Below are 27,137 nucleotides of genomic sequence, written 5' to 3' on the forward strand. Positions count from 1 at the left end.
TGCTGGGAGATCCTTATTTGCTGCGTGTGCGAGGTCGTGCTCAACGCAGGCTTCGTCTAGTAGGTTAATACCTTTATCGCCTCGTGCCAGGCGCTTCTGAAGCTTTGTTCCAGACCCACAGAAGTTATATCCGGGAATGTGCAATTCAACAGGCAACTTGTCGAGAACACCACCTCCACCTCTTATTATGATGTGCCTCCTATCGTGCATGGTACGCTACTAAGGAAATAGAGGTCTACGCTCCCTGTTATATACTAACTTGTCAGCGTCAATCCAACTGTTTGCTGATGATGGACCAGTGCTCTACTGCCACGACGTCTTATCACGCGCTCGATGAGAAATAGATCTGGTTCAGAACTCTTCTGCAATTCCTCCGTGTAAAAGCATCCTGCAATTTCTTCACCCTTGCCGTCCTTTAAGATATATGTCCTAGGGCTGGTTCGCTGCACTTTGGACACTGTGAATATCTCAGCCGACCAGTTTGGTAAGTACGATTTCTCGAACGCTGTCTTGTGTTTTGAGATACGTACTAAGTCACCTATATTGAACCTCTGTTTGCGAGGGTCGAGCATTTTAATCCGGAAATATACTGTGTCCATGAGTGAATTATCGCGTACATCGATCGGTCTCATTTTTATTGTACTATGTTTGGTTCGATTATACTTTGCAATCCTCTGTGAGAGGTTATCTACCCACTTGTACGAACCGCGAAGATTAAACTGCATCCACATTTGAGCTTTGATTGTTCTGTTCAACCGCTCGACGATACTAGCTTTAAGGTGGGTAAACCTGGAGTAGTGGCGTATGCCATACCGCGCCATCACAGTCTTGAAATGGTCTTTGTAAGACTCCCCACCGTGATCGGTTTGAAGATTGGTCGGGCATCGATTCGTTCCTGTCTGCAACAGACGCTCAAACACCACAGCAATATCTCTATCGGTTTTCGTTTTCACAGGTAATGCCCAGGCGAATTTAGAGTATGTATCAATAATCATTAAAATGTATTTCAATCCATTATTATGAGGTGAATATCGATTCATATCTACAAGATCAGCTTGCCAGAGGTCATCCTGCCCTTTAATCATGACATGTCTACGAGGGTATGTTTTGCGTGCTGGCTTGTGCAGTTCTCGAACCACGGTTTCCATACTTATTCGATGATACCTCTCTCTCGAAGCTCTGAGATTATGGATACAACCTCATTCGAATGAGCTGTATTGCCCGCAGCAGGCGAAGCCATCAACAGTCGAAATCTGTCTATTAGTTCATCTGGGTCATCGTAATATATATACTGCGGGACTTGATTGCTCACTCCTTTATGCTGAAAGTCTACACCCTCACCGACACTTTTAGTTTGCTCATTGAGTAAAGGTTGTATAATGGTAGTGTATTTAGAGTTTTCAGGCTTTTTCAGTGTTCCGCCGAGATTTTTGTACAGATCAGTCAAGTTAATTATTTCCCGATGGACTTTGCGATCATCGGTTGAGTATTTTAAATTTTTTTATGGCCTTAGGAAGATTAAGTTCATTAAGCCGGGTGTTATTTTAAACTCTGTGTTCCCGATGCGTATTGTGCTATCGGATAAAGTTATAGTTTGAGAGCCCAGCATGTACGGTCTCGCCCTGCTGACACCAAATGTTCTCTCTATCTTAACGATCGGATACTGGTTGGTGAATTCTGCGATTGGGTCATTATTATGCAAAGCTATCTTGGTGATAGATTCGGTAACAGGTTCAAAAGTTTCATTTAGTGTTTGCTCGTGATCTATATGCCCCAATTTCAGCAAACGTAATTTCTCTCGAACTGCTTTGCGCGTCTGAATGACTTTATGCTTTGTCGACATCTCGAAGGATACTAATCAGAGCTCTGAATATCACGTGGTTTTATATATGCTTTGTTGTACTTCTTCTTCTTCTCCTATTTTCCTACGCCACCTTCTTCAATAACAACGGCCTCGGCTTCTATCACGCCCTCAATTGCGCTAATTCTGTTCTCTATCCGGTTTTCGTTAATGGCAAGAAGTTTCTGGGTGTCCTTTAATTCCCTTACAACTTTAACTAGTCTGGACTCAAGATTTTTAAATTTGATATCGGTGTACATTCGGGGACTCTGTCTTTGCACACCTAATCTCTCAGGGCTCTGAGCACTATGGGACTTAACATCTGAGGTCATCAGTCCCCTAGAACTTAGAACTACTTAGACCTAACTAACCTAAGGACATCACACACATCCATGCCCGAGGCAGGATTCGAACCTGCGACCGTAACAGTCCCGCGGTTCCGGACTGAGCGCCTAGAACCGCTAGACCACCGCGGCCGGCTAATCTCTCAGACTTAGCGTCCGCCATGCGTGCGAATTTGTCCATGGTGAAATGTTAACTGATGGGATAAGGTGTTTTCATACGTTTATATATGGAGAAAGTCTAGGAAGTTCCGGCTATACCTACCATCATTTAGTTTACGGGTTTTATCAATAACGAGAAAGCCGTATTGTGAGTGGTTCCAGCAAACAGCACATATCTTTACAAATTCATTGTTCGACATGTCGGTCCCTACGTGAGCATGGTAAATGTGCTTTAAATTGAGGTTGTCTTGTTTGAATGCTATAATGAGATTTGCGTTGTCCCTCACCAGCTATTTTGGGATCCTGGAATACGTTTGACTCAGATAAAATACATCAACACCCATATGACGGCCAAAGCAGAGATATTTACGGATTTGATCTTGCTTTTCAACAGCGACATCGTCAAATATGAACGCTGTGTTCGGCTTTACCTCTTCAGGTGGGGGGACGTCGTCGCTTTCACTGAAGGCTCTGTACGTTACACCGTCTACTCCATGTAATATTTTCTTCAGTAACTGGTACTTGAGCTGAAGGAGTGTTTTGGAGAAGACGAAAAGGTGCTCGAAGCGGACTCCGTCTATGTGCGTTAACAGAGCCATGAGGACATTTGTCTAACTACAGCTGGATGGACCTACAATTATAGCTCGTATGCTGTCGGGAAGGAGTGGTCCATTCTTGTTGGTCTTCTGGTCTTGGTCATCATCACAGGACCAGTCACCTACAACAAAGCGCTTGAGGCGAGGGTGTTTCACCCAGCCCGCCATGATACCTACTGTGGTAGGTCAAGGTGTGGAATACGCTTTTATATGATTAAAAATATGTGTTTGTGTGTAGTCACTACTGCGCAGTCACCTTACCAACTGAGCTACAGCGGCTACACAATAGAATGAACTCGAGGTGGTATATTTAAAGGGAAGGCATTCATATAGATTAACGTAGGTGACATTTTGTGTTGACAAATAAAAAACACTCAATGACAAATTTAATATTATATAATAATATATTTATTTATTAAAATATTTACAAATATGATCAGCATGAGAAAAAATCAGTACATTCTTTTTTAAGCGGTGCAGCAGAAGTACAGTATTTGGAAAATAGCTGCTTCTCGTATGCTTGAAATTCAGCACGTATATCTCATAATGTTATGGGTGAATTACAATAGTCCGGTATTCCATCAGTAAATTTGAGTTCGACATTTTCAATACTTATTCGAGGAACAGCACAAGACTTGGGCACGGTGTTATACACATACTAAAACAATGTTCTATATCATCTATGTGAATGCTACATGTGTGAAGCCAGTTAATGATGTCAGTGTACACTGCCTGAACGTATGGGCACCATCGTACTAGTTAGAGCCATGTCTAAATTGAACAAGTTATCAACAGTGGGGTGATGCATGAAAATACTATAACCGTCAGCACTTTTAATTTTTAGTGTAGCATCATCATACATTGATAGAATACTCACAGTTAGACTGCCACAGTACATGTCCTGGAAGGAGTGGGATGGATAATATTCGGTAGTCATATGATCATTGATTTGTGTTTTTAAACGACACAGTTCATCCCACTCGTAGTCAGAAAATTTCACTTTAATATTTTTGAGCACATTTTCCAGCACTAACACAGTTGACAGGCTAACGTATTGTGAAACTTCAAGTCCTACATGGATACGTTTTGAACCACTAACTGTTAACACATAGCCTGAGGCGAATAGTAAAGGATGAGGTGAAGCGGCGGTCGGTATCTTCTCATCGACGACATCCACACCAGCCTGCTGTTCTTGCGCTGATGTGAGATTATGATCACTGGACGGCGCGTACGAAGGAGCCCAGTGCTGTGAAGCCCCGTCAAGCGCAGCCTCTGGCACCGACATTAACACCTGGCTATCCTGCTCCAGCATGCTGAGAAGCTGAGCTACAGGATCCTGCGTGGACGAGTCCGATGCCTTCACGTGTGTGGACCGGGACATGCTGGGACCTGCTGATGCTGGCGTCACGGGCGGAGCTGCTGGAGGACCAAGACGAATATCCATAAGAAATGATGTGATGTTGGTAGAGAAATAATAGTAATAGCAATAATAATATTAATAATAATAATTATTTGAGGACTTACTTTTCTGGTGCTGCTTGCTCCTCCTTCTATTCTGCTGTGGTGGCGACTGACACTTCATCTTGACCGACTGGAACAGAGATGGAGGAGCTGCTGAGTCCTCCTTATATAGAAGCCAACTACATCATCCTGATGCTGTGCTGCTATTGGTTGAATAAGGTGAACACGTGAGCTATCGAAGTGCCCTCTAGCGGAGAACTCGTGAACTAGATCAGTTCGTTACTCTACTGGATCGGAGGCAGTCGTCTCTTGTGGGCTGGGAGCTTATATGTGGGCTTTAGAAAAGGTAGACAGCTCAAACAGTAGCAGATGTTTCCATGAGATGGGTAATGCATTTTTAAAGCATTTCGTTGGAGGGAATGTATTTGGCGGACTGTGTTCTTGTTCATACATTCCAGGGTTAATGCACGTTTCCATTCAGCATGTAGGAAGTTATGGGGGCAGTTCTCGGCTGTATGCTTGCAAACTACACTGCTGTTAAACTCATCGCGGTCGGACACCAATAACTCATCGATTGAACACATTCTGCAGGATAGGCTTCAATGTTATATACGTTGTATACGAATATGCTTACACCGAAGCAAATTGGCGTCAACTGAACGTCTCTTGCGTTTTGGAAACGTGAATGTTTGATGGTAAATAAGCCTGCAGTTTGCGCATGCACATGAGCATATTCTGGTTACGGGATGCATCCTGGCTCCATTCGTCTGCATTGCCGAAATCTGCTGAACAGAATTCTTGTACTTATCGCTCCGACACTCCTCCATTATCATACACTTCCACACCTCATGTAGTGAACTGTGGCTACAGTCCTCCCTCGAATGTCTACATGAAATGCGGTTATTGAAGGCTGCTCTATCACCCACATCCATCTCTATGATCGAACACATGGCAACGACAGCTCAGCAAAGACTGAATGTGCAGGAGAACGGTAATGTTAGTTCAGTGGAGGTAGCACAAATGGCTTTCTTCCCACCAAAATCAACCATCTTTAATGACGTCACAGTGGTGCTCTCTGGTGGCAAGGGCATGAACTAACACAGTTGGATTGTATACACACGTGCATGATATGAATAATAATAAATAATAATAAACGATAATAAGTGATAACGTATACACACGTGCATGATATGAATAATAATATATAATAATAAACGATAATAAATGATAACGAATGATAATAAATTTTAATAAATGATGATCAATAATAATAATAAAGACAAGTACAGTCTTTGCATGCATTATCCTGTTGGAATTCAAACTTCCCGCATTTTTTTTTTTTTTTTTTTTTTTGCTTCTGGAGGCTTACGTTAGTGGACGTAGCACAATTGGACTATTTTCCCGCCAAAATCCGCCACCTTGGATGACGTCATGCGATGTTGCCAAGTCTACATGCCGACAGATTATTCGATTGATAGCGCACGAGGTGTGTGCTGTGCTACAATTTAAAATCGGTCTGTTGCCTCATCATGATAAATGGGTCATCAGTGATGACAGGACTGAAACTCGCCTGTACTCACACTACTCACTTGTAGCAAGAGAAGGGATGGAGGACTCTGATTGAGAGAGAGAGAGAAAGAGAGAGAGAGAGAGAGAGAGAGAGAGCGAGAGAGAGATAGAGAGAGCGTCTGCAGAGTAGTAGTGTGACCCTTTTATCATACTGTAAATATTGGATGAGAGTGTTTTGCACTGTGTATCAATTTACGTGCTTCCATGTATGTCTGAGTGTGCGAATGTGTGCAAGCCTGTGTTAAGTGTGTGTGTGTGTGTGTGTCTAAATATATATTAAGTATTCTCCAAAAGAAAATCATAGAAACATTTTTAAAAATTCAAATAAATTATTTAAAAAAGTCTTTATATATATGTAAATATATTTTTGACGAATATTACTATTTAGTGTATATGAGCAAAAACATAAATTTGGCTGGTTCACTTGTACCTTTTATAATGAAGAAGGAAAAAAAAAAATTTTCGCAGTCCATATCTGCTTCGATCTGAGTTCTTGTTATAGAGATTGGATTTTAGTTTGTAAGTTTCACCTGCCACTAGCCATCCAGTCAGAAGTAGTTTTAAGTATCAATTACATTCTATGTACAAATATATATGTTCACTTCGTCACTGTAGTGGAAAAATGTTTATAACAACTTATTTGAGAGAAATATATATATGTTTACATGCTTGTTGTAGTGGAAAAAATGTTTAGACCCACTTACTAGAATGAAATATATTTTCAATTTCTTGTCATAGTGGAAAATGTTTTAGAGCCACCCACTTCAAACAAATACATTCGCTATCACTAGTGATAGTATTTACGCTGTAAGATAGTGTAATTTGGTTGTAGTACCTCTGCATTAGTTGTAATATATATATATATATATATATATATATATATATATATATATATATATATAATCATTTATCTGAGCAGAATGCTCAAATTTCTGAATAATGTAGTCTGAGAAAACGTATCGTCAAACAATATAATGTTGATATTTTTACGTCAAAAACCAATAATGTATCTGTAAATCCATATGTATAAATGTGAAAAAAACTCAATCATTTTACTGTAAAGTAATATTTCGTAAATACTGTAAAAAAAATTGATTCATTTTACTGTAAAGTTATATTTCGCAAAGACTGTTAAAAAATTCTCAATTCAATAATAAATTCACTTATTTTATTGTAAAAATATTTAACTTTGATATTATTATTTCACCCTCAATGATGATCATTCTTTTTTATCGTATGATAAATGTACTTTTTGTATACAAAACGTGGGTATAGCCACATTGCAGTGCAGAGAGACTTAATAAGGTTTTACTGCTTTAAAAATACAAATGAATTCTGAATGACGTGTGCTGGACTTAGTCCACACAGTGCACCTCAGCACTTTGTTTGAGCCCAGTCGCTGGCATCTGACGCATTTCCACGCAGGTGAGGTGAATGCTGGTCTATCATGGACTCAGGTAACGTTGCTCAGCGCGTCAAGGCTGTGGTATGCGCCTCAGACACTTCCATTGGAATTCGCTTCATATACAATCTACGGACGTTGGGTGTCATAGAAAGAAAGAAAAAGAACAAATACTTATTTGTAATCCAAGTTAAGAGTAATTTTACATTCTCGTATGTAAGTACAAAAGCACCTTTTTTCGTAAATATTCTTGAGTCGATGGATAGATGGACATCCGTACAATTCCAGGTTTTGAATACAAGTAATTTTAAATATTCGACGCAGCCAGGTAATCTTCGCATCACCTTCAATGTAGGTGAGTGTCTCCTTGTGATCAAATACTCAGACCACTCGTGCCAAATCTTTATAAGAGATGCCAGGGTCCTCCCAGTGAATTCCATGATAAAATTGTGTTAGCCACATTGCACTTCTGCATGTCTTAATGCACTTCACTTCTTTCATAATAATTCGCTGCATGTCCTCAAAATAACCCATGAGCATTTTTAGTGGCACGCACCCAGTAAATCGGCTGTATCCCCTCTCACCATCCGGCGCATCTATGAACCATCCCGCATTTTCCAAGCTGTTTGAGTCAGAGGGTGAGGCTGAAACGTACGTCTTAAGTGTTGACGTTATGCCAACATTACGTGAGCGATCTATTTCAATACCGTTAAGTTCATAACGTATCTCTTGAAACAGGAATGCCAGAGCATTTTACGCGAGCTTCGATAGCGTTACCACAGTGCCGTCAGCTTTCTTAAATGTACAGTCCAGATACAGGAAGCTCTTGCAGGGCAATGTTATGGCGTCCTGATGCTGGATAACAATCCTAATTTCATCATTTTTGTGAAATGTGCTTGAAGCGTAGGGTTTGTGTGAGTGGTAATCATGACATATAATTCTATAATCATACTCTACTAAGTTACGTTAAGCGACGTCATTTTGCGGTTTGAAACCTGCTGAAATAAGGAATTCGTAATGAAGACGCGTTATCACCTTGCGCTTCCGCGGTACACTTGACGGGTTGTGAGGTCGGTGTGCTAGCTTTATGCCTTACTCCCATGTCGCCTTAGATGTAAGCGTACAATGATCTCTTCTCCTCGAAAGTTAACAAGTTAATTATTCTGGTCAACAATACGCAGTTCTAGGTAATCCAATGTCTGAACTGTGACTGGGAGATATATAGTGTCTGTGGGGGCTTGAACTATTTTATGCCCAGTACCGACTGTAGGGAAGAATCCGTAAACTGAATGAATCAACTTATCGTTGAGGTATGAGTTTGTGGCAATATTGCACTCAACGTGGATTGTGCTGACTGGTAGTATATCTACAGCTTGATCCGACGCGTAAAATTTACTCATGTCCTTCACCAAAACACGATCCGTTGCAAAACCTAGCAGTGGACCTATTGAATCTCTCTGACTAAAGTCGATCGTAGCACTCTCTGTTCGTATTTCAGATTTAAGGGTATTAATGTTCGCCTGTAGTTCAATACCTTTTCCTGACTGTTTTAAGACTTCGTTTAAATCATCAATATCGTAGGCATCAGGTTGAATTTGTAGAATCTCCTTCCGGCCGTCAATTTCAAAACGAAGTTTATTGTTGTTCTTTGTGATATTTTGAATGCTGTTCTACTTCTCTACACCAATTAGCGCAATACTCCACTCCCCTGCACTTAAATCAATCGGCGGAAAGTAAATTGCGCGTAATACTGATCCTCGCTCTTTTAAAGTCAGAGTGTGCATCTAAACATCAAATGATGGCCGTGCGTTCAATGACGGCTCTTTTATATGTTGCACAGCTGGTCTCACGAGGACAGGAGAAAGCGCACATTCTGGACTTATCGGTCTAAATATAGCGCACATTCCGGGGGTTCGCCGTCGCTGTGATGAGGAACATAACACAGAGGTGGCCGCAGAAGTGTGTGGTAAAGTCCTGATATCGCCGGAAATTGTAGAAGACGCGTCTTTTGCTGTTCGTTGTAGTTCTTCAGGCGGCTGTAAATCCCCGAATGAATCAAAATACTGTACTGTATTTGCACTTTTCTTAATATACGCCAACCAATGGGTCTCTGGACGCCCAGGAATATCTAAATTTACAATTCCGTACTCGTTAGTCCGCCACATGGTCTTCGGTAATGTACTGCGCATAAAGACGCCGCGGAATCCATGAATGTGACGTTTTTCTTTAAGAATTTTAATTAGATCTTTATTCGTGAGCGCTCGGTCGGGTAGGATAACTAACGGACTTTTTTTTTTATTTTTGAAGAGACCTAGTCCTTTCCTGTATGGTTTCAAGTAGAGACCTTTTCCGACAGCTGCTGCCTCCATAGCGCGATTATGTCTTCTGGCTTCCTCTAGTTGGGCCTGTGCATTCTGCGCGTTTTTCACCGTTTTGGCGACAGCTGCGGTCCCGTCTGTAAGTGAACCTACAGCGGACACGGCTGCAAGGGCTGGAACGAGGAACGGGATAGTTCTACAAGAAGTCTTTGGTAGTGGTAGGACCGTACGTGGTTTAATTGAAGTCCTGTTCTTGTTCTTCTTCTTGCTCCCGTCATTCAACACGCGTTTAGCTGCACACAATGAAGTGAGAACACAGTTTTTCAAACAACCGGGTTTGTTCTTCTTCTTCCTCTTCGCTTGCAAAGCTGTTCGCGCTGCTTTCATAATTCGTTTGAAATTCATCACCCACAAGCCCAACTCAATTTTTCCACGCATGGTTTTATCAACTACGAATGCAGCAACGCGTTGGCCTACTCCGAGATTCTTTCTTCGCCTTATTTGCTTGGCTTTATCTGCTAATATCCGGTATGCGACGTGGCGTGCTGAGAGATCCTTATTTGCTGCGTATGCGAGGTCGTGCTCAAGGCAGGCTTCGTCTAGTAGGTTAATACCTTTATCACCTCGTGCCAGGCGTTTCCGAAACTTTGTTCCAGACCCACAGAAGTTATATCCTGGAATCTACAATTCAACAGGCAACTTATCGAGAACACCACCTCCACCTCTTATTATGATGTGCCTCCTATCGTGCATGGTACGCTACTAAGGAAATAGAGGTCTACGCTCCCTGTTATATACTAACTTGTCAGCGTCAATCCAACTGTTTGCTGATGATGGAAATCCTAACCATTTAACTACCGCTCTATTCCCGTGTCGTCTTATCACGCGTTGATGAGAAATACATCTGGTTCAGAACTCTTCTGCAATTCCTCTGTGTAAAAGCATCCTGCAATTTCTTCGCTCTTGCCATCCTTTAAGATATATGTGCCCACGGTTCGTTCTCTGCACTTTGGTTTCTGTGAATATCTCCGTCGGCCAATTTGGTAAGTACGATTTCTCGAGCGCTGTCTTGTGTTTTGAGATACGTACTAAGTCACCTACATTGAATGTCTGTTTGCGAGGGTCCAGCATTTTAATGCGGAAATATACTGTGTCCATGAGTGAATTATCGCGAACATCGATCGGTCTCACTTTTATTGTACTATATTTGGCTCGACTATATGTGCAATTATCTGTGGGAGGATATCTAGCCACTTGTACGACTTGCGAAGATTAAACTGCATCCACATTTGAGCTTTGACTGTTCTGTTCAACCGCTCCACGATACTAGCTTTAAGATAGGTAAACGTCGGGTAGTGGTGTATACCATACCGCTCCATCACGGTCATGAAATGTTCGTTGTAAAACTCCCCACAGTGATCAATTTGAAGATTGGCCGGGCATCGATTCGTTCCTGTCTGCAGCAAACGCTCAAACACCACAGCAACATCTCTACCGGTTTTAGTTTACACAGGTAATGCCAATGCGAACTTAGAGTATGTATCAATAACCATTAAAACGTGTTTGAATCCATTATTATGATGTGAATATCGATTCATATCTACAAGACCAGCTTGCCACAAGTCATCCAGCCCTTTAATCATGACATGCCTGCGAGGGTATGTTTTGCGTGCTGGCTCGTGCAATTCTCGAACTACGGTCTCCATACTTATTCAATGATACCTCTCTCTCGAAGCTCAGAGATTACCGAAACAACCTCATTCGAATGAGCAGTATTGCCCGCAGCAGCCTAAGCCATCAACAGTCGAAGTCTGTGTATTAGTTCATTCTGCTCATCGTAATATATATACTGAGGGAGTTGATTGCTCACTCCTTTATGCTGAAGGTCTACACCCTCACCGATGCTTTTAGCTTGCTCATTGAGTAAAGGTTGTATAATAGTCGTATATTTACAGTTTTGCGGCTTTCTCAGTGTTCCGTCAGGATTTTTATACTGATCGGTCAAGTGAAGTATTTCACGATAGACTTTGCAATCATCAGTAGAGTAATTTAAGTTTTTTGATGTCCTTAGGAAAATTAGGTTCATTAAGTCAGGCGTTCTTTTGAACTCTGTATCGCCAAAGCCTATTGTTCTATCGGATAAACTTATAGTCTGAGAGCATAGCATGTACGGTCTCTCCCTGCTGACACCAAATGTTCTATCTATCTTACCGGCCGGATACTGGTTGGTGAATTCAGCGATTGGACCATTATCTGGCGAAGCCATCTTGGTGATAGATTCGGAAACAGGTATAAAAGTTTCTTTTAGTGTTTGCTGGCGATAAATATGCCCGAATTTAAGGAAACGTAATTTCTCTCGGACTGCTTTGCGCGCCTGAATGACTTTATGCTTTGTCGACATCTCGAAGGAGACTAATCAGAGCTCTGAATATCACGTGGTTTTGTATATGCTTTGTTGTTATTCTTCTTCTTGTTTTCTGTAGCACCTTCTTCAATAACAACTACTTCGCCTTGTATCTTCCCCTCAACGGCACTACTTCTATTCTCTATCCGGTTTTGGTTAAGTGCAAGAAGTTTCTGAGTGTCCTTTAATTCCCTTACAACTTAAGCGAGTCTCGCCTCAAGATTCTTAAATTTGATATCGGCGTAGATGCGTGCATTCTGTCGCAACCTCTGGGACTGAGCGTCCGCCTTGCGTGAGAATTTGTCTATGGTGTAGTGTCAACTACAAGGGTGAGTCAAATGAAAACCTTCAATTTGTAATAACAAACCGAAATTACTAGCCGTTATCCTGTAAGTTGGTAAGCGTGCTACAAACAGCATGCAGAATGGCCTGTAGGTGGCAGCAAAATGCAGATGCACACATACCGTCGCAGTATCAGTATAAAGATGGCCGCCCCACTTACGACTTGCACCAGCGAAGAACAGCGTGCTGTTATTCGGTTTTTGCGTAGTGAAGGTGTGAAACCTGTTGAAATTCATCGAAGAATGAAGGTTCAGTACGGTGATACATGTTTGTCACAGCAGCAAGTCTACGAATGGAGTAGGAAGTTCGCAAATGGTGTGACTTCAGTGGAAGATGCTCCTCATCCAGGTCAGGCACAATGAGTTGTGACTCCACAGAACATTGAAGCAGTTGAATCCATAGTGAAGGAAAACCGCCGAGTGACACTGAATGACATTGCAGCATGTTTACAGATTAGTCATGGGTCAGCACACCACATTTTGCATGGTGTGCTTCAATTTCACAAAGTGTCTACAAGACGGGCGCCACAGCATCTGACTCCTGAAATGAGAGAACGGCGTGTTGATTCTGGTGAAGAACTTCTTCGGCGTTTTGAACGAGAAGGTGACGGCTTCCTTGCAAGAATGGTTACTGGGAACGAAACCTGGGTTCACTTCCACCAACCGGAAACGAAGAGAGAGAGCAAGGAATGGCGCCATTCCTCATCACCAAAACCAAAGAAGTCTCGAACAGAACCATCAGCAGGGAAGGTTATGCTGACTCTCTTTTGGGACGAAAAAGGTGTCATTTTGGAGCATTACATGCCTAGAGGGACCACTGTCTCCAGTGCATCATACACAGATCTCCTAAAAAATCATCTGCGGCCTGCAATCAAATCAAAGCGACGTGGACTGCTGTCAACAGGTGTCCTTTTGCAACATGACAATGCAAGGCCCCACACTGCCCATACAACAGTTGCAACAATCACAGACCTGCATTTTGACTGTCTTCCTCATCCACCATACTCACCAGACCTTGCCCCAAGTGATTTCCATATGTCTGGACCACTCAAAGACGCAATGGGAGGAAAGACGTTCCGTTCTGATGAAGAGGTACGCCACGTGGTGCATGAGTGGTTGCACGGACTAACAAAAGAACATTTTTCTAAAGGAATTTATGGACTTTGTAAGCGCTAGAGGACTTGAATTGAGCGTGGGGGAGATTATGTTGAAAATTGATACAGCTTTGTACCACTTCTGCGCAATAAATAATGTTTAAAGAAATATTGAAGGTTTTCATTTGACTCACCCTCGTATATTGCACGATTATATATGGAGAAAGTCTTGGAAGTTCCGGCTATACCTACCGTCATTCAGTTTGCTAGTTTTATCAATAACGAAAATCCCCTATTGTGAGTGGTTCCAACAATCAGCACGTATCTTTACAAATTCATTGTATGACATGTCAGTCCGTAAATGTGCTTTAAATTGAGATTGTCTTGTTTGAAGGCTGTAATGAGGTTGGCGTTATCCCTCACCAACTGTTTCGGGATCCTGGAATACGTCTGACTCAGATAAAATACATCAATTCTCATATGATGGCCAAAGAAGAATTATTTACAGATTTGATCCTGCTTTTCAACAGCGACATCGTCAAATATGAAGACAGTGTTAGGCTACACCTGTTCAGGTAGGGGGATGTCGTCGCTATCACTGAAGGCTCTGCAAGTTACACGATCTACTCCATCTAATATTTTCTTCAGTAACTGGTACTTGAGTTGAAAGAGTGTTTTGGAGAAGAAGAAAAGGTGCTCGAAGCGGACTTCGTCTATGTGCGTTAACAGAGCCATGAGGACATTTGTCTTACCACACTTGGGTGGACCCACAATTATAGCTCGTATGCTGTCAGGAAGGAGTGCTCTATTCTTGTTGGTCTTCTGGTCTTGGTCATCATCACAGACCAGTCACCTACAACAAAGTCCTTGTGGCGATGATGTTTCACCCAGCCTGCCATGAAACCTACTGTGGTAGGTCCAGGCGTGCAGTAGGCTTTTATGTGGTGAACAATACGTGTGTGTAGTCCCTATAGCGCAGCCACCTTACCAACTGAGCTACAACGGCTACACGATATAATGAACAAAAAGTCATATATTTGAAGGTTGTCAAATAAATTAAGGTAGGTGACATTATGTCTTGACAAATAAAAACAGAAACACAATTTTAAGATTATAAATACATTTATTTATAAAAAGATTTACAAATATGATCAGCATGAGAAAAAATTACTTGATTCTTTTTTAAACGGTGCAGCAGAAGTACAGTATTTGGAAAATAGCTTCTTCTTGTGCGCTTCAAATTCAGGACGTATATCTCTTTATGTTATCGGTGAATTGCAGTAGTCTACTATTCCATCAGTAAAGTTGAGTTCGACATTTTCAAGACTTATTCGAGGAATAGCACAAGGCTTGGGCACTGGTGTTATACACATACTAAAACAATGTTCTATATCATCTATGTGGATGTTACATGTGTGAAGCCAGTTAATGATGTCACTGTATACTGCCTGAACATATGGACACCATCAATTTAGTCTATCGTACTAGTCAGAGCCATGTCTAAATTGAACAAGTTATCAACAGTGGGGTGCTGCATGATGTGAGCATGTGGGTGCTATTCTGTCGTTCTGTGCAATGGATTAATCTGAGATGTACCCTTTACCCTGTGGCACCTACAAGATGCAATTTCCACCCCCACACTACTACAGAAGCTAGACAGACGCTCCTAATGTTCTAAAGAGAAATGCCTGAAAAACTTTCAGCAATAAATATCTTCTTGAGTCGTCCACTGTAAGGAAATGACACAAAAATTCACAAAAGTTCTTACGTAACTAGTGGGATACTTGGGTACTGGAGTAGTGCTAGTTAGTTTAAGAAAAACATGAAACTAACGAAAATTATTATTTATTTTGCAAAAATTCTGAGAAATCACAATGGCACTTTTAGTTATGAACTGAACACTTTATTTCCTGGTTCTTTTCGAAATGTGAAGTTACCTATTAAGGACAGGATTCGCTAATGAAATTTCTATACAAAGTTTAAGATTCTTATTGACTTGGCAGAATGGCTGAGAGCTGCGCCTACTCAACTTGAATAATTATCCGTTAGAATGTTGCTAGGTACGGTCGAGGCTGTCGCGTAGGAAATGCAGTGAAGTGTATTTTTGTGGAGGAAACATGGGGCTCGCAAGAGCTGTAGCGCACAATACCGTAAGCTGCGACGACTGCTGTCTGCACCGCTCGCTGCTGACAAATAAGATAACTCTCGTTCTATCTGGATTGACCTTCGCCAATCAAACTGTCCCTATGCCTTGATGAAGTCAAGGACTCCTATTCGTCCCTAGTCTAACTATTGGCGTGGTACACCGGTCAGATAACCAGTCCACCACAATGCCACTCAATAATTCAATGGCAGGCGTTTAACTATAACTCTGTCCGTTCACACCGCACAATAAGTGTGGCGGCCAACACAGTAAACAACGCTTAATCGCAAGGACTCAATATAGAGCCGCACTTCGATTCACTCTCGACAGAGGTGCTCTCTCGGTGAAGTACTGAGGAGAGACTTGTTCCTCGCTCTCTGAGTACACGTACAAGTGCACACGCTCTCGTTACGTGTTCTCGCTCCAAGAGCGACACCGGAACGGCCCCTCTCCATGCCAGACGTGAAGGGGTATATCTTTTAGTCTCTTCCATTACTCCTTCAGCTCAAGGCGTCAGAAATATCGTCTGCCAATCAGCATTGCTCTTCTAAAACGGAGACTGACGTTTCGTTTAAGGCGACCAATCCAGAAATCTGTAGCATCGGCGTTTGGCGTTTGCTGTCTCCCTGTGAAAATCTCTGAAACTGCGCGCTATGTGTAAAGAATGCGTAGGCTGGCCGCTCCCACACAGTGTAGCGAAATTTGCTTTTAAGCCGAACACAGGGTCGTTCCTCCTTTCCCTCGGGCAAACGGTGTCCGCTCCATGGGCGGCTGCCATCCGATGTAGATAGCTGCCTGTGAATACCTCTGAAGGGACCGGCGTCCTGGCGTGTCGTGTTTGCCTCTCCCAAATTAAAAGCTTTTGTGATCATCGTGTCTTGAATGTGTGTGTGTATGCCAGCCTCGAGTACTTCAACCATGGTGCACTTACTTGTTATTTGCATTTCGTTTACATGATTTCATACAACATCGACTTTATCTTATCGAGTTTGCGGAATATGATTGTGAGGGCGGAATATGTAAGCAATGAAGGTCAGGAGACCACAACGTCTTACATACCTCCCTCCTTCTGACAAAATTTTTGTCTGGGGTCTGTCAATGCCAAGGAAAACATTGACAAAGTCAGGCAAAAATTGTTCTTTTAGATTTTCGAATAAACTTTTCTCAGCCATTCTTAACAACTTTTTCTAATGATTTCTTTATAGCTATTGTTTCTATTTTTTAATTGTACAATTTATGTTTTGCTGTTAGGCGAATATAGACTTTACAAAGGTTGTTATTCTTTGTCATTGCCAGTACGTGTCTCTGTTTTTCTTTTTCATTTCCAAAAATTGTTTTTACAATATTAATTTTTCTAAACTCGTTAGTGTACAGTGTACCATGTTTTAGTGAGGTTATATCTTTCCTTTAGTTAAGCTTCGCGTGAATGTTCGCAAAAGCTCTGTTGTGTGACTTTGTTTTATTTATTTAGGCATTATTTGTGTCACTGTTTTAAGAGTGAAGAAGTGTTTTTGGACCTATTATTAATCAAAACCTTTTTTATATAAAAAAACTAACTTGGCTTTACAGGGATTTTTTGAGATTATCAACTTATACTAATTAATTTTAGTTATACAATATTTTAAGGTCTCTATCACACTATGGGCTTTACATATATGATAAAATAATTACTTGTACAAAAAAGGAAAAAAAATATTTTTACAAACATATAATTTTTTTAACTCTACATTTGTATTTTATTAGTTTTTTCGTTTTGTGCTGCGTCAGTTTCTGTGCTCGACGATCCCCACTGAAATACTGGAAGGCGTCGACTCATTTGTATGGGTGTCACAAATCATGAGAGAAGCACTCTAGCATGCGATGCCAGGTCTTACTTGTTGACATTGTCATCATGGAGTGGTACTTTTAACCGATGATTATGACTGTGGTTTACTGCATGAACAGTATATAAGTACAACATATCTTCTGCACAATTTCAGTGCAGTAATGTGTTCACTGAAAATTTGTGTGTGTGTGTGTGTGTGTGTGTGTGTGTGTAAGTATAATCTAACTTCTGCACCATTTCAGTGCAGTAATGTGTTCATTGTAAATAAGTATTACAGTAGTTGTATTACATGTTTCTTACCTTATAAATAAATAAAAAACTTTTTTATTTTAAATTCAGTGCAATAGTATTTGTAAAATGACTCTTAGTGTTCATTAAAAAATGACGATCATTCCACTTGGGACCTGTGGAATGGTACATTAGCTTATTTGTTTTAGTTTAAATATTTGTCATGTATTGTTGTTTTTCTGACATGTTCCACATCCTGGAGGACCTCCTCACTACGGATCAATTGGAATGAAAGTAAATCTAATCTAATCTAATCTGATGTGTTGGTACTCCTTTGCTGTCACACCTGGGACGGTATGGCAGTTCGATGATTGTAGTTGACTACCGACGATCGTCATCCAGTATTGTGCTGAGACGTCTTGGTACTTCACACCTGGTTCGGTATGGCAATTTGATGATGTGGTAGGGAGAATACTGTTAATTTTGCTGAATCTATTTCTAGATAATGTTGGCTGGTACTACTTAATATTCCGTTTGCGCCGGCCGGAGTGGCCGTGCGGTTCTAGGCGCTACAGTCTGGAGCCGAGCGACTGCTACGGCCGCAGGTTCGAATCCTGCCTGGGGCACGGATGTGCGTGATGTCCTTAGGTTGGTTAGGTTTAATTAGTTCTAAGTTCTAGGCGACTGATGACCTCAGAAGTTAAGTTGCATAGTGCTCAGAGCCATTTGAACCATTTATGCCGTTTGCCATTCGCTTGTATTTGTTTGACGATTCAAGGTTTATTTTTGGAGAGGTGACTGTAGTAGTTGCCATGCCTCAAAGTTCATGGAAAGACGTTTGTAGCAATTTGATTTGTAGGATAGGAGAGAAAGGTATCTTGCTGTCTTCTGCCCTTCTTCATCTTGCATCTTCTGTTCTTCTCTTCTTTCTTGCATTCTTCTGTTCTTCTTGGGCTCGGAATATGTGAATTTTAGTGTAGGAGTGATATAGGATTTGTAGGATCTGACTGCCGTTCCAAATGTTACTTGATGAGTTTGTAGATCTTAGTAATTTTTGTACCTTCATTGTCGTCTCGTCATATTATGATTCTCCCCACGCTCTTCTGTTGTGTAGCAGTGTCGTGACATATGAAATGTCCGTGCTGTGCGTTCTCCTCCTGAAGTCCAACCTGGTTGCAACCTGCATTTCCAGTGTGGCGTTGGTCTTCATGTTGTTGTTATTGCCCTAAGTGCTTTCTCAACATGTCTGTACCGTCTCCGTCGCTATCTCGAAGCATCTGGTGTTAAGGGAGCTGGTGATTGGTGTTGGTGGCGATGTCCCTCTGACACGTAGAAATATTTACAATTTTTGTATTACATATATTTGTTATTTACAAAAAACTCTGATTTTATATAATGCAAAATTTTTCTGATAGTGGCAAAATTATTGTATATATGTGATTTCTTTTCTTTATTCTAATTATGTCCTGCCACTTCTTCATTCTTTTAATTGTTGTGTACCATTTATTGTTTGTGTGCATGTTGTAGCGTACTTGATACTACAAGAGATTGTTAGTGTGTATTGTGTCTCTCTTTCTTTTTATTAATGTGTTATTTTGTTGATTCTTTTAGTTTAACTTTTATTTAGTGGTTAGTATATCCGCATTTTTCAATTCAATCTTTACGTTTTGCAGTATTTGGTAGCCTAACTTCTACTTCTGGTTTCCCTTTGCTGTGTTGTTCTTGTCCTTGTGGACCATAATTTCATCGGTAATTATTCGCGCCCTGGTCTCTCCAGTTGCTGTTTCTGACATCGTGACCTCTTTCAAAGTACCCTTGACCGTTGGCATTTTGATTCCTAAACCCATACTCGCCACTGTATGAGTGTCCATTACCGTTCCTATTTCGGTTCCAATTATTCTGGTTATCGTTTCTGTGCTAATTGTCTCCATTGTGCCACTGTCCTTGTCTGTTAAATTGTCTGAAATTATTGGTGTTAGGATTACGATTATTATTATTGGAATATTCGTTCCTAGTCCTCTCCTTTTGCTCTTCCCTTTCCTTTCTTTTTTCTTTCACCTCGTCTTCTTTAAATATAAATTCAAGTTCCCTTAAAACCTCTTTGAATTCTTCGGTATTTTCATTTTTTCCTACTGTCGCCCGTTGATACTTTACCGGTAATTTCATTCTACACAGACGTACCAGCTCTCCGTTACTGTATGGTTTGTCTAGGCATTGATTCTTTTTGTCCATTGTATCAAAGAATTTTACCACGCTTTTCTCTCCTGAGTTTTCATATGGTGTCATCTGAAGTAACTCGTATTTAATTTTGTTTTGCGCCTCCTTAGACCAATATCTTTCGAGAAATGCTGTTCTGAACTTTAGGCAAGACGTACAGGTAGCCGCGATCTTTAGCATCACCTCTGCTACTGTTCCTGACATATGTGCACAAATGAAGTCAAGTTTGTGAGCGACGCTCCAGTGGTTTGGTAAGCCTACTTGAAACTGATCGACGAATGTGCGTGCATGCAAGCTACGGCTTTCTTCCTTGAAATGTTGAAATTTTCTAACTGTAAGGAGGTGGTCTGTATCAGATCTACTCATAAATCCGGTTTGTGGCTGATTGATGGACTCAAATAATCTGCCACTGCTTGTGTCGTCGTGTTTATTCTCTGGTAATCTACTGCCTGTCTACCTATTCTCAATTTCCTGACTCATATCCGCGTCATATCGTATCATTGGTGAACAAAAGTGTTGTTCGTGTGTTTCTACTCTCGTCGTTCGCGGTACAGTACCTGTGCTGCTATTATGTTGTGCCATTGTATTTACTGGTTCAGTTGCCTGCCTTTCGATTGGTATCGGCTGAATGTATGTTTTGCGTTTTTCTAGATACTGTGCCTGGCCCTGTGGCATGTCATGTATTACTTTAATCTGGGTTTTCTGTTTCGATTTCTGCGCGAGTGCTACGTCTAGACTTGGTTCTACTTGAACTTTCTTAGACGGCGCGTGTTCGTGTACTGAATTAATGCTTGACGTGTCAGTTGTTTCGCTACAGGTGTAATCGGTCTCGATCTTTTCTTCGATAGTTTGTATCAACTCTGTTCGAAGCTTTTCAAACTGATCTTTGTTTTTAAGTTCTATTTTATTAATCCGGTGATCATATTTTTTTAGTGCAACCTTTGCGACCTTGCTTTGAATTGCTGTTCGAATGGTTTTTATCGTAAAACGTTCCACCTTTTTGTCAATGTTTACGATGTCCAATTGGACCTTGTCGACGTCAGTGCGTAATTGCTGCTGACCTTGTGTTAGTACCTGAATTCTTTCTCTAGATTATTTCGCCTCTTTGTTTATCTCTGTGATCTGACTATCAATTTTAGCGATCCCTTGTTCCATTTGGATTTTAACCTGTTGGATCTGTGTCTTAATAGCCTGATTATCCTGTTTCAATTCCTGATACTGCTTTGTTATCTGTGTATTCTGTTTCGTCATACTAGCGTTCATTTTTTGTAACATCTCCATGATCGCGTCCTGTCCTGTAACACTACCTTCTGCTGAACTATATATTCTCGATCTGTTGTTTTCTACTCGGTCGGTTACGTCGTTTACTGGGCTATGCTGTGGCGTTTCTAAGTTCGATAACTGCTATAACCCGTGCTGTCTGTGTTGAGGACTAGTTGCGTTTGTCATTGAACCATTACATGGCGCAAACAACTCCGCATTCTGCCCTCTCTGTTGTGTATGTCTTGTGTTTGCAGGTGCAGTTGCGTCTGTTACGGAACCTTTTCGTGGCGCTCGTAACTCCGCAAAATTCTGTGTCTGCTGTTGGGGCATATTTAGGACGTGCACGATAGGTTCGACGTATTCTAAATGTTCCCCCTCTTCCTCACTGTCTACTTCTCTTTGAACGTTAGATAACTGCCGGTACATTCACTGTATTGACGCGTATTCTGTCCCTGAACGTGCGGCAAACAAACGCATTTCCTGTGCTCGTTTCGCTTCTAATCTTTGCCATTTCCTACGTAAGCTGTCTATTTCTGGCTCAGAATGTGCCCTACCTGGAATTTCATATTCTGGAAATTCGATGTTCTCGTCCCTTCGATTCCCATCTGTCTGATCTGTCTCAATTTTATCCCAATCTAAGTGAGCCTGCTGATTCTACAGCTTCCCCGACTGTCCTATTCTCTGATTCACCGTCTGTTCTATTCTCAGGTTCACCTTCTATCCTATTCTCAATATGCTCGTTTACTTGCTGTCTATCTAGTAGGTTCTCCCCCATCTTGTCTACTTGTTGTCTCTCACGTAACCTTTTGGCTTGTGCTCTCGTTAACATGGAAATTGCCGGCCGGAGTGGCCGTGCGATTCTAGGCGCTACAGTCTGGAACCGAGCGACCGCTATGGTAGCAGGTTCGAATCCTGTCTCGAGCATGGATGTGTGTGGTGTCCTTAGGTTGGTTAGGTTTACTTAGTTCGAACTTCTAGGCGACTGATGACCTCAGAAGTTAAGTCGCATAGTGCTCAGAGCCATTTAACACGGAAATTCTTTCAACACACCACAACCCTATCTACAAAACTGTACGACCACTTACCAGTTGGTTGAACCAACAACAACAACAACGTCGTGACTTCTCGGCTACTGTTCTGTCTGCTCTGCTACAGTCTCCAATCTCCACCTGTGCGCTTGCAAAGGGAGAAAAATGATATTTCTTAATTCTAACTTATATGATGCTGCGTCACACTGCGTCTCTGCGTCACTCTGCGTCTGTACCTATCACCTGAAAATCCTATGCTCTAACAGCTACACAAAATTCGTAAAAAAATGCAAAATTTTCCAACACAATAACACACGCCCTTTTCCCTACAATTCTGCTTTCTTCACTACCTGTATCTATTCTGATCCCAATCTTCGAAAATAGCTATTTAATACATGAAATAAAGTTCCTTAAAGGACTACTGCTGCGACGTGCCCTACCTAACTATCCTGACACTTTCCTATCCTGGTAGCTTACCTATTTTACCCATCCTGGCAGGGTCGCCATTTTCTGTGAGCGTGTGGGTGCTATTCTGTCGTTCTGTGCAACGGATTAATCTGAGATGCACCCTTTACCCTGTGGCACCTACAAGATGCAATTTCCACCCCCACACTACTACAGAAGCTAGACAGACGCTCCTAATGTTCTAAAGAGAAATGCCTGAAAAACTTTCAGCAATAAATATCTTCTTGAGTCGTCCGCTGTAAGGAAATGACACAAAAATTCACAAAAGTTCTTACGTAACTAGTGGGATACTTGGGTACTGGAGTAATGCTAGTTAGTGTAAGAAAAACATGAAACTAACGAAAATTATTATTTATTTTGCAAAAATTCTGAGAAATCACAATGGCACTTTTAGTTATGAACTGAACACTTTATTTCCTGGTTCTTTTCGAAATGTGAAGTTACCTATTAAGGACAGGATTCGCTAATGAAATTTCTACACGAAGTTTAAGATTCTTATTGACTTGGCAGAATGGCTGAGAGCTGCGCCTATTCAACTTGAATAATTATCCGTTAGAATGTTGATAGGTACGGTCGAGGCTGTCGCGTAGGCAATGCAGTGAAGTGTATTTTTGTGGAGGAAACATGGGGCTCGCAAGAGCTGTAGCGCACAATACCGTAAGCTGCGACAACTGCTGTCTGCACCGCTCGCTGCTGACAAATAAGATAACTCTCGTTCTATTTGGATTGACCTTCACCAATCAAACTGTCCCTATGCCTTGATGAAGTCAAGGACCCCTATTCGTCCCTAGTCTAACTATTGGCGTGGTACACCGGTCAGATAACCAGTCCACCGCAGTCCCTCTCAATAATTCAATGGCAGGCGTTTAACTATAACTCTGTCCGTTCACACTGCATAATCAGTGCGGCGGCCAACACAGTGAACAACGCTTAATCGCAAGGACCCAATATAGAGTCGCACTTCGATTCGCTCTCGACAGAGGTGCTCTCCCTGTGAAGTACTGAGGAGAGACTTGTTCCTCGCTCTCTGAATATACGTACGAGCGCACAAGCTCTCGTTACGTGTTCTCGCTCCAAGAGCGACACCGGAACCGCCCCTCTCCACGCCAGACATGAAGGGGTATATCTTTTAGTCTCTTCCATTACTCCTTCAGCTCAAGGCGTCAGAAGTATTGTCTGCCAATCGGCATTGCACTTCTAGAACGGGAGAATGACGTTTCGTTTAAGGCGACCAATCCAGAAATCTGTAGCATCGGCGTTTGGCGTTTGCTGTCTTCCTGTGAAAATCTCTGAAACTGCGCGCTATGAGTAAAGAATGCGTAGGCTCGCCCCTCCCACACAATGTAGCGGAATTTGCTTTTAAGCCGAACACGGGGTCGTTCCTCCTTTCCCTCGGGCAAATGCTCCACGGGCGGCCGCCGGCTGACGTAGGTAGTTCCCTGTGAAAACTTCTGAAGAAACCGACATCCTGGCGAGCGGTATTTGCCTCTCCCGGACTAAAAGCTCTTGTGACCGTCGTGTCTTGAATGCGTGTATGTACGCCAGCCTCGAGTAGTTCAACCACGGTTCAATTACTTGTTATTTGCATATCGTTTACATGAATTCATACAACATTGACTTTATCTTATCGAGTTTGGGTTCGAACAAAGCGTCTTGATGCGCGGAATATGATTGTGAGGGCATAATATGTAAGCAGTGAAGGTCAGGAGACCACAACGTCTTACAATGAAAATACTATAACCGTCAGCACTTTTAATTTTTAGTGTAGCATCATCATACATTGATAGAATGCTCACAGTTAGACTACCGCATTACATGTCCTGGTAGGAGTGGAATGGATAATATTCGGTAGTCATATGATTCTTGATGTGTGTTTTTAAGCGACACAGTTCATCATACTCATAGTCAGAAAATTGCACTTTGATATTTTTGAGCACATTTTCCAGCACTAACACAGTTGACAGGCTACCACATTGTGAAACTTCAAGTCTTACATGGATACGTTTTGAAGGACTAGCTGTTAACACATAGCTTGAGGCGAATAGTAAAGGTTGAGGTGCACTGGCGGTCAGTATCTTCTCATCAACGACATCCCCACCAGCGCGGTTAGCCTACTGTTCTTGCACTGATGGCGGCAAGTCTCTTGGGCGATGATCAATGGATGGTGCGTACGAAGGAGACCAGTTCTGTGAAGCCCCGTCAAGCGCAGCCTCCGGCACCGACATTAACACCTGGCTATCCTGCTCCAGCATGCTGAGAAGCTGCACTGCAGGATCCTGTGTAGATGGGTCTGAGACCTTCACGTGTGCGGACCGGGACAGGCTGGGACCTGCTGGTGCTGACGTCACGGGTGCAGCTGCTGCAGGACAAACACAAATATTGATAAGAATGATGTGATGTATATAGAGAAATAATAATAATAATAATAATAATAATTTTGAGACTTACCTTCGTGCTGCTTCCTCCTCCTATTCTGCTGTGGTGGTGACTGACGCTTCATCTTGACTGATTGGAACATAGATCGAGGAGCTGCTGAGTGCTCCTTATGTAGAAGCCAACTACGTCATCATGATGCTGTGTTTCTATTGGCTGAATGACGTGAACACGTGACCTATCAAAGTGCCCTCTAGTGGAGAACTCGTGAAGTAGATCAGTTCATAGCTCTGATGGATCAGAGACAGTCATCTCTTGTGGGCTGGGAGCTTATATGCAGGGTTTTAGAAAAGGCAGACAGTTCCAACAGTAGCAGATATTTCCATGAGATGGGTAATGTATTTTTAAAGCATCTCGCTGCAAAGAATTTATTTGGAGGACAGTATTCTTTTTCTTGTTCATATGTTCCAGCATTAATAAGGGCTTCCATTCCACATGTAGGAGGCTATGGGGGCAGTCCTCAGCTGTATGCTTGCAAACTACACTGCTGTTAAACTCATCACGGTCAAACACCAATAACTCATCGATAGAACACATTCTGCAGGATGGTCTTCAATAGTATATACGGAGTATATGAATATGCTTAGACCGAAGCGAATTGACATCAACTGGACGTCGATTACGTTTTGAGAGAGTGAACGCTTGATGGTGAATATGTCTACAGTTTTCGCATGTGCATGCCCATGTGCTGGTTACGAGATGCATCCTGGCTCCATCCCTATGCATTAACGAAATCTGTTGATCAGAATTCTTGTGCTTATTCCCCTGACACTCATCCATTATCATACCTGATGTAGTGAGGTGTGGCTACAGTCCTCCTTCGAATGTCTACATGTAATGCAGCTATTGAAAGCTGCTCTATTGCCCACATTTATCTCAATGATCGAGCACATGGTGATGGTTTGACAATGACAGCTCAGTAAAGACTGAATGTGCAGGAGCACTTAAGGTCATAACGGTAGTTGAGTGGATGTGGCCCAATTGGCTTTCTTGCTGCCAAAATACGCCACCTTCAATAACGTCATGGTGGCACTCTCTGGTGGCAGAGGTATCAACTAACACAGTTGGACTCTGGACCTCGTAGAGAACACACGTGCATAGTATAAATAATAATAATAAATAATAATAAATGATAATTAATAATAATAAATGATAGTAAATAATAATAAATGATAGTAAATGATAATAAATGATAACAAATAATAATAAATGATAGTAAATGATAATAAATGATAATAATAAAGGCAAGTATAGTTTTCGAGACATTATCCTGTTGGAGTTTGAACTTCCCGCCATTTTCGTGGTATGATGCATTATCTTGCTGGAATTTGAATTTCCCACCAATCTTTTTCTAGAGGGTTAGGTTAGTGGAGACAGCAAAATTCAAACTTCCCCCCCAAAATCCGCCATCTTGGATGATGTCATGCGTTGTTGTCAAGTCTACACGCCGCCATCTTGGATGACGTCATCGCCGCCATCTTGGATACATCTGGCAACAATGGAATTAGGGGTGGCACCCCTGTAGCTCTACTACTGGCGGACAGGATGGAATAGACACCATCGATGTACTGTACTAAGCATCACAGTTGATAGTGCGATTAATTGTACCAGGTTTTCAATACCAACCAGTGAGACGGCAACATGCTTCCCAGTTTCTGTATCATCGCTAAGACGCCCCTCCTATTTTTCGAGTACCATACACTGCGCAGTACATCCATTCATTATTAATTCTCGAACAGATATAAATACCAAAGTATACCAGACAGCGATCTGCATATTTCTAGCACCTCGATCATAGGGCGTAATTTATGATCCTTCCCCATGCAGATGGGAGTCACAGAGCATTCTCGCATCCTCAGGATAATCGCCGATTTAACTCTGCAGCTGATCAGAAGTAAAGTGCTACATTTGGCGTCTTGTGAAGGAGCAGAGTGAGTCAAGTCTGTAACTGCTATTCCTCACCAGTATTACTCACGGCACCCATCCAAGTGCGCAAGAACTCTCCAG

Source organism: Schistocerca americana, chromosome X, assembly GCF_021461395.2.
Source record: "Schistocerca americana isolate TAMUIC-IGC-003095 chromosome X, iqSchAmer2.1, whole genome shotgun sequence".
NCBI classification, from domain to species: domain Eukaryota; kingdom Metazoa; phylum Arthropoda; class Insecta; order Orthoptera; family Acrididae; genus Schistocerca; species Schistocerca americana.